The 14,305-nt window shown below is 44.8% G+C and overlaps 1 long non-coding RNA gene across 2 annotated transcripts; it reads right to left on the bottom strand.

Annotated features, from left to right (window-relative positions):
• Positions 1-270: 270 nt before the first annotated feature.
• LOC122680355 lies at positions 271-5,604 on the bottom strand. Of its 2 annotated transcripts, none has more exons than XR_006336684.1 (3): positions 5,256-5,350; positions 4,783-5,028; positions 271-2,052 (listed from the first exon to the last, which is right to left on the bottom strand). It is a non-coding gene; the product is annotated as an uncharacterized LOC122680355 (long non-coding RNA). The 2 variants fall into 2 exon arrangements; XR_006336683.1 differs by lacking the exon at positions 271-2,052 and adding an exon at positions 5,488-5,604 and having other exon boundaries at positions 3,823-5,028; positions 5,256-5,322.
• Between the last annotated feature and the right edge of the window lie 8,701 nt (positions 5,605-14,305).

Raw genomic sequence — 14,305 nt, 5'->3', positions numbered from 1 at the left:
TAACCCTTCCTTGAAAGACTTCTGTTACACACACACACACCCAAAACAAGGTGAGAGGAGGGGGTATTCAAGAATGCATTTAAAAGTAGACAGAGTTTCAGATGGATTGTAAGTAAAAGAGAACACAACTCTATTTAAGTACAACGTGAAAAGTAAAGCACAATGCCTTGTTTCCTGATTCTCACCACAGGATACAATGAAGAATTTTCTAATTTACGGGTTTGTTAGTATAAAAGAAATCTCATGGGCATACAATCAAATTGTTCACAAATTATCTTATTAGAAAGGAGTATAATTATATTGTGGGATCCTTCTTCCCCCTCAAACACAGGGTGAAGGGTTACCTTCCAGGCTGGGCCAGTTCTATTCGTGGAAATACAACCGTGTGATTTGCACTAGGGTTTTTCACCTTTTCATCTGCCTGATGTCCAGAGTAGATGTACTTGTTCAGGATATCCATTTAAATGCTGTGTCTTCTCTGATGTCTCAGCAAAATGTCCAGAGCATAGGCTGGAGGGAGTGGACAGATACTCCACTTTGGAGGTGTTTGGAGCGTGAAGGTTTCTGTGGGGCGAGCTCTGTGCACAGAGGGGTAAGCATATTTGTATTCCTCCACTTCTCTGCTGTCGTGACCACAACTTCTTTGCTTTCTGTGATTACTGTTTATGCAGGAGAGTGAAGGAAGGGGTTTGAATTCTCACTGATGGTTATATTACCAAGCAGGGATTCATGTACCGGGAGACACAGAAAACTAAACTCTGACAACAAGTGTTTGCCGGGCTCCAAGCTCATGCTTCAAAGACCCAAACTTCTTGATGATTTTCAGGCAAGGGTTTTTTTTTTTTTTTTTTTTTTAATTTATTTAATTGAAGGATAATTACAGTATTGTGTTGGTTTCTGCCATACATCAACATGGATCAGCCATAGGTGTACATATGTCACCTCCCCCTTGAGCCTTTCTCCCACCTCCCACCCCATCCCACTCCTCTAGGTTGTCACAGGGCCCTGGTTTGAGATCCGGAGTCACAGAGCAAATTCCCACTGGCTATCCATTTTACATATGTTAGTGTGTACAGGCAAGAGTTTTTAAAGACAGTGTCAGGATGAGTGATCAGCTCATGGGCCTTCTTCTGACTGGTGTGTGGTGAGGTCATAGAGTGTTGTTTCTGGGAATCTCGGTCATCATCCTTCTGGTTCCTACCAACCTGGGGTCCACGTGCTTGTGGTCAGCATGTAGTCACCCTCCTCCACCTGGGTGAGGCCTCAGTTTCTGCAGAACAGCTCAATGATATCCATCAGATTGCCTTTCTGTATCCCATCAGGAGGAACTGGGAGTCCTGTGACTATTGTCCTAATCATTAGCTGCTTGAGCCTGCCCTCTGGGAAGGCCTAGGAGACTAAAGCCTTTCTTTTTTGTCAACAAGAAATGGGGAACACGGAGGAGCTTTTGTACCCAGGAAGTGCCTTCAGGATCCTGTTGGGTTTCAATCCTCCCCCTTTTCTTTGATACGTCTCAGTCTTGAGGGGGACAGGGGTGGGACAAGAAAGGGAAGAAAGTTTGGGATAGAGAGATTAATCATAAACTCAGCAAGAGAACTTGGTTTGGTTTTGTTCTTTGGCTGCTCCACATGGCAGCAGGATCTTGATTTCCTGACCAGGGATGAAACGCACATCCTCTGCAGTGGAAGTGTGGAGTCAATCGCTGAACCGCCAGGGAAGCTGAGAACTCAGTTTTACGGGGACTCGGCTTCATTTGGGGTGGTGGATTAGGCCTGGCCCCAGGAGGAACCATGTTGTAGGCAAGCCCGTTTTAACAGAAATAATCGCAGGACTGTGGTACTTCAATGAGTTAGTAAAAGTGAAGCGACCCGGTACACAGGACACCATACCCAAAGCTCAGCGGTTACCCGCTGCGTTCGAGTCCAGCGCCTCAGGCCAACACACACTCACTGCGTGTTTGCTGAATGAGTGATTGTTACACTCTGTGCCACCCTGGCAACTCCAACAGTCTCAGGATGGTCCTCCTCTGGGCTCTTCTTTTTCTTGCATCCTCTACAAAAAAGGGCATGAGCTCACGACCTGACCCCTACATCTCAAACAAAGGAGCCAACCCTCCCAGCTCTGCTCAAAGCTGGGAAGCTTCTGGTTTCGCGGTGAGCGAGGGACCCCTGTTGGCAGTGAAAGAATAAAGGAAGCAGGACCCAGATGGGTAATACAACTGCTGCAAGTCACTGCAGGAAAGAGCAGTTGTCTCTAAAAAAATGCAGTTGCACCAGATTTTCTAAATAATAGGGAGGGTCAGTCCCTCTTGAGAGGAGAGAGTCAAGGGTTCCTCTGAGAAGGAACCAACTCCCTCAGTAAATCAGGAAACCTCAAAGCACTCACTGCGCCCAGCACCTCCCCGAGTGATTCACTTGCTCCCACTGAACCCGGAAGCTTGAGCCCAGCTGGGCCCCTTCCTGGGAACCCATTGCTCCCTCTTCTTCCCAGGAAGCAGGTTTGCACCTTTCACAAGCCATCCTTCCATGCCCAATGACTCCCTTCCCCATTGATTCACAGCCTGGCAGCTCCTGACCCCTCCTGGTGAATCCTGGCCTAACCGGCACCCTCTTCCTTCACCTGGAGCCACATTTGGCCTCATCCCTGTCCCTCGGGAGACTTTTAATTGTGACGCCTTCCATTTCATAAGCCAATGAAAGGTGCTGTAAGGCTCATACTTGTAAACAGGTCCTGTGCGTGGACTCCACCGAGAGTCCCTCCTGCCTTTTTCCTCCTTCCCTTCACCCTGGCCTCTCAAGAGAGAAGCGCACCATTTTGAAGAGATCAAAAGTAAGTTGCTGGGGTGGTTTCACCGGTTTGGGGCTGTCTTTGAGGTGATGAAATAGCTTTGGAACTGGATCGAGGTGGTGGTTGCCTAGTATCGTGAGTAAACTTAATGCCACTTTAAAAGGGCTAGTTTTATGCTAGCCCTCAATAAAAAATTAAATTGCTTTTACCACCAAATATTGGCCCAGATTCTCAGGCAAATGGGTTTAGGGAAAATACTGTAAATGAAAGAATGGGGAGCTACTTCGGAGAGAGCAAAGGAGGCTTGCCTTTCTCAGGCTCCAAGGCAGAGGCTAATAGGGTAAGAAAAACAGAAAACACAGTCTGCTGCCCTGCATATGCATTCCCTGTGGTGTAGAAAGGGCTGGGCTGGGCGTCACTAAGGCGTCAGTTTGCCCTCGAGATAAGGTTACTTGAAGGTTTAAATTTTTTTCCCATTTTCCTTTCTAATTGACTTTTTAATTGGAGGATAATTGCCTTACAATGTTGTGTTAGTTTCTGCCGCACAACATGAATCAACTTTTGTTCAGGGACTCAGTTGTGTCTGACCCCGTGGACCACAGCACGCCAGGCCTCCCTGTCCATCACCATCTCCTGGAGCTTGCTCAAACTCATGTCCATTGAGCCAGTGATGCCACCCAACCATCTCATCCTCTGTCGTCCCCTTTTCCTCCTGCCCTCAATCTTTCCCAGCATCAGGGTCTTTTCTAATGAGTCGGCTCTTCGCATCAGGTGGCCAAAGTATTGGAACTTCAGCTTCAACGTCAGTCCTTCCAATGAACACCCAGGACTGATTTCCTTTAGGATGGACTGGTTGGATCTCCTTGCTTTCCAAGGGACTCTCAAGAGTCTTCTCCAGCACCACAGTTCAAAAGCATCAATTCTTAGGCACGCAGCCTTCTTTATGGTCCAGCTCTCTCATCCAAGAATCAGTTACATGTAAACGTGTCTCCCCTCCCTCCTGAACCTCTCTCTCCCCACCCCTGCCCCTCCAGGTCATCACAGAGCACCAAGCTGAGTTCCCTGGGTTCTGCAGCAGCTTCCCACTAGCTAGCTATCTTACACGTTATAGTGTATATGTCGATGCTACTCTCTCAACTAATCCCATCCTTCCCTTCCTCCCAGTGTCCACACGTCTGTTCTCAACATCTGCAATTTCATTATTATAGGACAACAACATTTCTTTTTTGTGAAGAGTCCCTTTGAGTTGGTGATAATTGGCCATTCGAGTTTGCTGTACTAAATCACTCATCCCTTAAACAAACATTTCTTGAGTCTGAGAACCAACCCCTAGAAGAGTTCAGAGGCTAAACTATTAAACAAGGAAGGCAGACTTCACAGAAAGATTGCCTTTCACTTCTACCTTCAGTAGAAGCTTCTGGAGGCATCCTGTACCTGGGTTCAAGTTGCCAGAGAAAATATTAACACAAGGTACCCATCGAATTTGAATTTCAGATCAAGAAAAAATACTTTTTAAGCCTAAGTATCTCCAGTGCTGTATTTGGGCTATAATTATACTAAAAAAAGAAGTGTTCATTATTTATTTGAATTTCAAATTTAATGGGATGTTCTGCATTTTTATATGCTAAATCTGCTAAATCCAACTTCTAGGATTACAGATGACCCAGGCTGAGAGTTTGGAGAATGTATGATCTCCTCTAGGACATGCGCTCCCCCACTTTAGTCTTCTCTGCTCTGAACATTCAGGCTCCCCAAATGATTGTGCAGTTTCAAGTACCATGAGCCTCAAATGTGTAACAAATGCCCAGTGGCTAGTTTTGTTTGTTAATACCCTGCCGGTGGCCACAGTAGCCCTTACAATTTGCACCAGCAGCATCAAACCTTCCAAATGGAAACAAGTTGTTTGTTATCAGATGGGACATGAAGAGAGTGGAGCTCAACCCACTTTGAAGCAGCAACCTAGCTCCATTAAGGAGTACTTTGTCCTGGCCTCACCCATTTCTGGTGTAAAATTTCCTGGGGAGTTGCTTCAAGGTGGGCCCACTGGATTTTGTCATTCTCCTCCTGCTTCTGTTCTCCTGTGTTAAGCTTAGGCCATGAGGGCTGCTTGGTGATGTGAGGAAGAAGTCTAGCTGCAGTGTGAAGTTCTTGTAGATAGGAACTCAACAGAGCTTGGTGGTGGTCGGTCCCCTGCTGAAAGCTGGACAGCCCTTCTGAAAGCCCACTTGCCGCAGCTCTGACCTAGACCCCAGGACAGTACAAGAGAAAGAGAAGAAACTGTCGACTTCTAACCCCTGCAAATAGTTGACAAGATTGGTAATAGACAGCACCCTCCCAAATCATCAAGCCCACCATTCAGCCCCAGTGCTTCACTTCTTTGAAGACTGAAGGAGGAAAAAAAAAAAGGTTTGGCTCTCATGATGGAACTCACCCACAAGCGCATCCACCCCTGAAAAGTTCAAACAAACCTGCTCCAGGCTGGGGCGGCGGTCTTGTCGTGGAAGTCTCCCTCGTGGAGGCAGTTGGCCAGACCCCCTGAAACACACAATGCTTTGGCCCCGGCTCAAAAAACACCAACATTCATTGCTGACAACGTTCCCACCTACCACCCGTCCCCACCCACCCCTTCCTGGAAAGTGTGATGCAGGGTGGAGGTGGGGGGGCAACTCCAACACCACCACCTGGGTCCCCTGAGCAGACCTGGACGCCGGCCCGGAAGCAGCCCTGGCCGGCTGGGTGCACAGACAGCTCCTCCGGGCTGTGTAGGGGGCAGCCCAGCCTTATTCTCACAGTTTTCACTTCCTGCGGGGCTGTGCAGTCACGTCTGTTGGCTTGGGTCTCTCTGACCTTGGATGATATGGGAAACGGGGGGCTGGTGGGTGAAATTGGGAGGCCGGGCTGTGATATGCCACCATCCGGCTTAGGGTGGGACGCTTTGTCCCCGAAGAGGGAGGGTAACTTCCCACCACACCCAGGCCCAGCACAGGCTTTCCAGGGTCACCGGCCGTCCCCTTCTCTCCATGCAGCCCTGAAAACACAGGCCACAGACTGTGGCCCAGTCACCGTCAGAGGTAACCCGAACCTGGCGGAGCGGCTAACACTCAGTGCTTTGTCTACTGCTGCAGGAAGTCCTAACTCCCTTTAGGATAGCTGAGTTTTGGAGACCTGTGGAGGAGGGGTGTGGAAAGTATAAAAGCATACTTTCAGAGGTTTGCTCACAAAGCAGTGTCGTGCTGAAAACTTCCAGTGATTCCAACGGCACTGACTGAAATCCTACACTCCCATCGATTTCCACTAATCCAGAAATCTCATCAATATGACATGTTTTTCTCAAATGTTTCAAACTGGAACTAGATAGATGGACTCTATCACATCTGCTCAGTCAGACACAACACCCGGCGGCCTCAGCTAGATCCCGAAGGGAGAAGAGTATAGATGAAATCTGACTCACTCAATGGGGTCCTGGAAAAGAGGACACAAAACAATCGCTCACGCAGTAGGAGAACCTGATGATAAGACAGACCTTCCTCCTTGCAGACGCTGAGGAGTCACTGAATTTCCTACTCAACACAATTCAGATTACTGAAGTGATGCAGAGAGACTATTCTCAGGTTTTCTCCAGCCAGCCTGTGTGGAGGGTCTTTTATGTGCGTGCATGCTAAATTACTTCAGTTGTATCTGACTCTGCGACTCTAAGAACTGTAGCCCACCAGGCTCCTCTGTCCATGGGATTCTCCAAGTAAGGACACTGGAGTGGGTTGTCACACCCTCCTCCAGGGGATCTTCCCGACCCAGGGATCAAACCCATGTCTCCTGTGTCTCCATCGGCAGGCGGGTTCTTTACCACTATGGCGATCTGCGAAACCTCTTGATTGTGCCTCTTGTCAGGTTTCTCCTCAGCTTGGGGCTCCCTATCTGTCATTCCCCTGCCTAGGAATGCTCCAGCCTGGAGGATGTTCAACCCTCAGGGTATCTATCCCTTCCTCAGAAATGTTTCTAACCACCTCTTTCAACCTTAGCTTAGCTTCTCCCATTAGAATTTGTTATTCTTGTTACTGTTAGAGCACTGACCACAAATGGTATTTTCATATTGAATTGTGTGATGATATATTTACCATAGAGCTCCTTCCTAAGCTAAAATCTCTGTAAAAGCAATGTTATGGGTTGAGTTGTGTTGTTGCTATCGTTGTCATTATTATTATTACGGGTTGAGCAATGGCCCCCCAAATATGTTCTGTCCAATTTCTTGGAACATGTGAGCACTACCTTGTAGGCGTGATTAGTGGGAAAAAAGTGAAAGTGTTAGTTGATCAGTCATGTCTGACTCTTTGCAACTCCATGGACTGTAGCCCATCAGATTCCTGTGTTCATGGAATTCTCCATGCAAGAATATTGGAGTGGATAGCCATGCCCTTCTCCAAGGGATCTTCCTGATCCAGGGAACAAACCAGGTTTCCTGCACTGCAGGTGATTTCTTTCTATCAGAGCCATTAAAGATCTTGCAATGGGGAGATTCTCCTGGGTTATCTGGTTTGGTTCAATGTTATCCAAGGGTTCATATAAGTCAAAGAGGAGAGGCAGGGTCAGATGTGACAGTGGAAACAGAGGTTGGCATGCTGGGATTGCTGGCATTGAACATAGAGAAAGGGGCCACAAGCCAGGGGATGCAGGCGACCTCTAAAAGGGCTGGTGACAGGTTCGCCCCTGGAGCCTCCAGAGGGAACATAGCCCTGTGACTACCCTGACTTCAGCCCAGTGAAGTTCGTGTCTGATTTCTGACCTACAGAACTGCAAGGGAATATATCTGGGTTGTTTTAAACCACTAATTTGACTTACGTGGTAATTTGTTGTAGCTGCAATAGGAGACCAATACAGTTATTATTATTTAACATTTGTATGCTGTTGAATCTAAAACTTGACCTGAGGAGGTTATGGACTTCATTCAGTCTTATCTGGCCACCCAACCTCATCACCTGCCCTGTCACTTACTTTAGGTCTTGTCTCTTCCTTAAACCTCTTCAGGCTTTCGATTTGCCATTCCTTTTGCCTGAAATGCTCTTCCCCCAGCTCTTCATATGGCTTATTTGAAGCATTTGGGTCTGGAAATAAATGTCACCTCCTCAGAGATTTTCTCTGACCATCCTTCTAAACTTTCCCTCCCCACCCTTCTCTCTCTCATTACCCTATTTTATTTATTTCGTAGCCTTCGTTACTTTAAAAGAAGACTTCATTTTTTAGGATAGCTTTAGATTTACAGAAAAATTCCAAAGATAGCATGAAGGGTCCCCATGCACTCTACTCCTGCCCCCAGTTCCTGTATTATTAACAGCTTACACTAGTGTGGAACATTTGTCATGATAAATGGACCGGTATCGATACATCTTAACCTAATGTCCTCTTTCTGTTCCAGGATTCCATCCAGGACACCACAGTACATTTAGTTCTCTTCTTGGCTGCGATAATGTTTTTGATGACCTTGACAGTTTTGAGGAGTACACGTCAGGTGTTATGTAGAATGTTCCTCCACTGAGATCTCTCTGATGTCTTTCTCATGATTATTTTGGGGTTCTGGAGTTTGGAGGAGAAAGACCACAGAGGTAAGTGCCATTTTTGTCACATTATGACTTATGATCTGGCTTGATTTATGCCCAAACATTTTTTAAAATATTTTAAAATTTTATTTATGGCTGCACTGGGTCTTCGTTGCTTTGCTCCAGCTTTCAGTTGCAGCAAGCGGTTGCAGCATAAACTTCTTATTGCCGTGGCTTCTCTTGTTGAGGAGCATGGGCTCCAGGCACACAGGCTTCAGTAGCTGTGGTTCGCGGGCTTAGTTGCTCCAATGGATCCCAGACCAGGAATTGAACCCATGTCTCCTGCATTGGCAGGTGGATCTTAGCTACTGTGCCACCAGGGTAGATCTGGTTTGATTTATGAATGTTGATGTTGACCTTGGTCACCTGGCTGATGTAGTGCCTGTCAAGTTCTCTATAAAATTACTGATTTCCCTTCGTTTTGATAGGGATGGAAGGAAGTTAGCACACACAGCCCACACTGAAGGAATGGAGACTCAAGCCCTTGTTATTTTTTAAGTTGTTGTATTTATTTGTTCAATTATGTGTTTTGGATGACTCTGTTTCTGGGCTAATCCATAGCCGCTCCCAGCTGCCTCTTTAACTTGCTGCTTCCAGGCAGATGTAGGAATGTCAGAGGCCTATTTTCCTGTCTCCCTCCTCACAATGAAACAGAAGGAAGTCTGGTATGTTTGGGGGGAAGGTGTTTGCTTTCCTCACAGGAGAGATAGACACAGTTATTCTATTGTTTCCTTCTTTCTGCCTTGAAAGTGGAATTCTGGAGTTGCCGTGGCTGTCTTGTGACTATGAATGACAGGCATGGTGGCAAAGTCAACATGCTAAAGGTGCCAGAGCAGAGAAAGAGAAAAAGCTTGGGCCTCGGATGACAACTGATGCCAACCACTGCTTATCTTTGGATTTCCTATTATGTGAGGGGAGTTTAAGCCACACCTAGTGGGGTTTCCAATTATTGTTCAAAATGTTCTTAACTGATAAGGTAATTCTTTCATATCTTCTTCTAAAGGTGAAGTTCTTTAAGGGAGGACAGAGACCTTGTCTGTCTTACTCATCTTTATGTTTCCAGTGGTTGAATTAGGCTAGATCCTCAGTGTCTTTGGGCTGTATGAAGAGATGATGATAGTTTAGGGGAGAGGTAGGATCTCAGGGGATATTTCTTTTAAGAATTAGGGAGACAGGAAAATAGTTGTAGGATAATGAGAAGGCAACAGAAGAGAGAGGGAGATGGAAGGTATAAAGGAGAGAGAGGGAGAAGATAACTCATAAAGGATGGTCTCACAATAGGGAGAGGGGATGGGATGCCATTCCCTGATGGAAGTGTGTGTTGGATTATGAAAGGTCAAAAAAAATCAGAGAGAGGTTGTTAATCTCTTCAACCTGGGTGCATTTGAGAATCAGCCAGAAAGCTATGGAGATTCTCCCTGCACAAAATCATGTAGTCACATGGACATCATTTTACCTTTATTTTTCATGAGGTTCATGGATGCTGTCCCCCCATTCACCCATGGCTCCCTAATTTGAATTTCAGTACCAGTGCAATAAAAAATAAAATGAGAAGAATTGACATCAGGTTATCAACTTTTAGGGGCTTCCCAGGTTGTGCTAGAGGTAAAGAGCCTGCGTGCCAATGCAGGAGACTTAAGAGATGTGGGTTCGATCCCTGGGTCAGGAAGATCCCCTAGAGGAGGGCATGGCAAACCCACTCCAGTATTCTTGCCTGAAGAACCCCATGGACAGAGGAACCTGGTGGGCTACAGCCATAGAGTCACAAAGAGTCAGACACCACTGAAGCAACTTAGCACACATCAACTTTTTAAATTTAATTCATTTAATGTTGGCCGTGCTGGTTCTTCACTGCTGCACGCTGGCTTTCTCGAGTTGCTGAGAGCGAGTGGGAGCTGCTCTCTAGTTGTGGTGTGCAGGCTTATTGTCATGGCTTCTCTTGTTGCAGAGCACGGGCTCTAGAGCCCATGGGCTTTTAGTTGCCCTGTAGCATATGGAAATTTCCCGGACCAATGTCCCCTGCATTGGCAGGCAGATTCTTAACTACCAGGAAAGTCCCAGGTTGTGTGTGTTTGTGCTCAGTCATGTCCAACTCTTGTGCCCCCAGGGACTGTAGCCTGCCAGGCTCCTCTGTCCATGGGATTTTTCAGACAAGAATACTGGAGTGTGTTGCCATTTCCTTCTTCAGGGGATCTTCCTGACCCAGGGATTGAACCCACATCTCCTGAACCATCAGGGACATTCCAGGTTATCAATTTTTAATTGTCCTAACTAAAGATATTAAAAAATGAAACAGTTGCAATCTCTGTCTTTTCATTAAAGAGTGGTTATTTTAGGTTCAAAAAGGCAGGAAGGAGCGGATCGCAAATGGTATAGTACTTATTATTTGTATTGAATGCATTTAACATCAAGTTAACTTACTGAATTTCCCTTAATAGAACCATAATACAGGTTTATGGTCAAACAATCTGAGCTCAGCCTTGCTTCTTATGTGTTGCGTGATATTGGGGAAGTTTCTAAACCCCTCTAAGCTTTGGTTTCTTTAGCAGCAAAAGAGGAGAAAACAGAACCTAACTCGGGGTTGTTCAGTTTAGTCGCTCAGTCGTGTCTAACTCTTTGTGACCTCATGGACTGCAGCACGCCAGGCCTCCCTGTCCATCACCAACTCCCGGACTCTACTCAAACTCATGTCCATTGAGTCGGTGATGCCATCCAGCCATCTCATCCTCTGTTGTCCCCTTCTCCTCCTGCCCCCAATCCCTCCCAGCATCAGGGTCTTTTCCAATGAGTCAGCTCTTCACATCAGGTGGCCAAAGTACTGGAGTTTCAGCTTTAGCATCAGTCCTTCCAATGAGCACCCAGGACTGGTCTCCTTTAGGATGGACTGTTTGGATCTCCTTGCAGTCCAAGGGACTCTCAAGAGTCTTCTCCAACACCACAGTTCAAAAGCATCAATTTTTCGGTGCTCAGCTTTCTTCACAGTCCAACTCTCACATCCATACATGACCACTGGAAAAACCATAGCCTTGACTAGATGGACCTTTGTTGGCAAAGTAATGTCTCTGCTTTTTAATATGCTATCGAGGTTGGTCATAACTATCCTTCCAAGGAGTAAGCGTCTTTTAATTTCATGGCTGCAATCATCATCTGCAGTGATTTTGTAGCCCAGAAAAATAAAGTCTGACACTGTTTCCACTGTTTCCCCATCTATTTCCCATGAAGTGATGGGACCAGATGCCATGATTTAGTTCTGAATGTTGAGCTTTCAGCCAACTTTTTCACTCTCCTCCTTCACTTTCATCAAGAAGCTTTTTAGTTCCTCTTCACTTTCTGCCATAAGGGTGGTGTCATCTGCATATCTGAGGTTACTGATATTTCTCCCGGCAATCTTGATTCCAGCTTGTGCTTCTTCCAGTCCAGCATTTCTCATGATGTACTCTGCATATAAGTTAAATGAGCAGGGTGACAATATACAGCCTTGACGTACTCCTTTTCCTATTTGGAACCAGTCTGTTGTTCCATGTCCAGTTCTAACTGTTGCTTCCTGACCTGCATACAGGTTTCTCAAGAGGCAGGTCAGGTGGTCTGGTATTCCCATCTCTTTCAGAATTTTCCACAGTGTATTGTGATCCACACAGTCAAAGGCTTTGGCATAGTCAATAAAGCAGAAATAGATGTTTTTCTGGAACTCTCTTGCTTTTTTGATGATCCAGCGGATGTTGTCAATTTGATCTCTGGTTCCTCTGCCTTTTCTAAAACCAGCTTGAACATCTGGAAAATAGGTTTGTGGTGAGAATTAACTAAGATCATGTCAGTGAACCCATCCTAACACCCAGAGATAGCCAGTTAGCTTTTAGGGAAGGATCCTTCTAAATATGGGTGTGAAAATGATTATATTAATAGATATAGCTAGAAACAAACATAACCACACACACAAACCAGATGCTTGAGTGTAATTCTTTGTACTCTGCTTTCTCCCCCTCTTAATAATAGACCATAAACATCTTTCTGGTCACTGCATATTCTATAACATTATTCTGAGTGGTTACACTGTAATCTATAAAATGATATAGCTTCATTTATCTATCTGATCTTGTTGGACGTTTAATTTGTAGGAATGCCTTGTTTTCTTTTGCTTTGCTTTATTGAGCTTCACAGATTTGCTTTTTTTTCTTTCAAATTAAAGTTTTTTGGCAACCCTGCATCAAAGTTGATCAATGCCATTTTTCCAACAGCATTTGCTCACGTCCTGTCTCTGTTATATTTTGGTAATTCTCACAGTATTTGAAAATTTTTCATTGCTGTATTTGTTGTGGTGATCTGTGATCAGTGATCTTCATTACTATTGCAAAAAGATATCTCGCTAAAGGCTCAGATGATGGCTGGAAATTTTTAGCAATACGATGTTTTCTAATTAAAGTATGTACATTGTTTTTTACAATACAGTACTGTTGCACATGTAATAGACTATAGTGCAAACATAGCTTTTATATGCACTGGGAAACCAGAAAATTCATGTGACTCACTTTATTGCAATATTTGCTTTATTGTGGTCTGGAAATGACTGTGCAATATCTATGAGATGTGTCTTTATTCCCAACTTTTACCAAGATAAACAACTCTGCAGTAACCCTCTTTCTAACTAAAGTTTCTGACAGCCATGATTGTTTCCTAGAAAACAATTACTAGGTTCAAAAATGTTATGTCAAAGATATACGCTGTTTAAATTCATTTGCTTTATAAAGCCACATTGACCTCTAAAAATGTGTTAATCTAAAATTGAAGAAAATAGGGAAAACCACTAGACCATTCAGGTATGACCTAAATAAAATCCGTTATGATTATACAGTGGAAGTGATAAATAGATTCAAGGGATTAGATCTGATAGATCTAATCAAGTACTTCAGTTCTAGAGTGCCTGAAGAACTATGGACGGAGGTTTGTGACATCGTACAGGAGGCAGTGATCAAAACCATCCCCAAGAAAAAGAAATGCAGAAAGGCAAAATGGTTGTCTGAGGAGGTCTTACAAATAGCCGAGAAAAGAAGAGAAGCTAAAGGCAAAGGAGAAAAGGAAAGATATTCCCATTTGAATGCAGAGTTCCAAAGAATAGCAATGAGAGATAAGAAAGCCTTCCTCAGTGATCAATGCAAAGAAATAGAGGAAAACAATAGAATGGGAAAGACTAGAGATCTCTTCAAGAAAATTAGAGATACCAAGGGAACATTCATGCAAAGATGAGGACAATAAAGGACAGAAATGGTATGAATCTAACAGAAACAGAAGATATTAAGAAGAGGTGGCAAAAATACACAGAAGCACTATACAAAAAAGATCTTCGCAATCTAGATAATCATGATGGTTTTATTTTATTTATTTTATTTTATTTCCCCTAGAGCCAGACATCCTGGAATGCGAAGTCAAGTGGGCCATAGGAAGTATCACTAGGAACAAAGCTAGTGAGGTGATGGAATTCCAGTTGAGCTATTTCAAATCCCGAAAGATGATGCTGTGAAAGTGCTGCACTCAATATGTCAGCAAATCTGGAAAACTCAGCAGTGGCCACAGGACTGGAAAAGGTCAGTTTTCATTCCAACATTACTTTACCAACCAAGGTTTGTCTAGTCAAAGCTATGGTTTTTCCAGTGGTCATGTATGGATGTGAGAGTTGGACTATAAAGAAAATTGAGCACCAAAGAATTGATGCTTTTGAACTGTGGTGTTGGAGAAGACTCTTGAGAGTCCCTTGGACTGCAAGGAGATCCAACCAGTCCATCCTAAAGGAGATCAGTCCTGGGTGTTCATTGGAAGGTCTGATGCTGAAGCTGAAACTCCAATACTTTGGCTATCTGATGCGAAGAACTGACTCATTGGAAAAGACCCTAATGCTGGGAAAGATTGAAGGCAGGAGAAGGGGATGACAGAGG

The sequence above is a fragment of the Cervus elaphus genome, chromosome 22 (assembly GCF_910594005.1).
Source record: "Cervus elaphus chromosome 22, mCerEla1.1, whole genome shotgun sequence".
In the NCBI taxonomy this organism is placed as follows: domain Eukaryota; kingdom Metazoa; phylum Chordata; class Mammalia; order Artiodactyla; family Cervidae; genus Cervus; species Cervus elaphus.
This window is presented reverse-complemented; position numbering and strand designations above follow the sequence as displayed.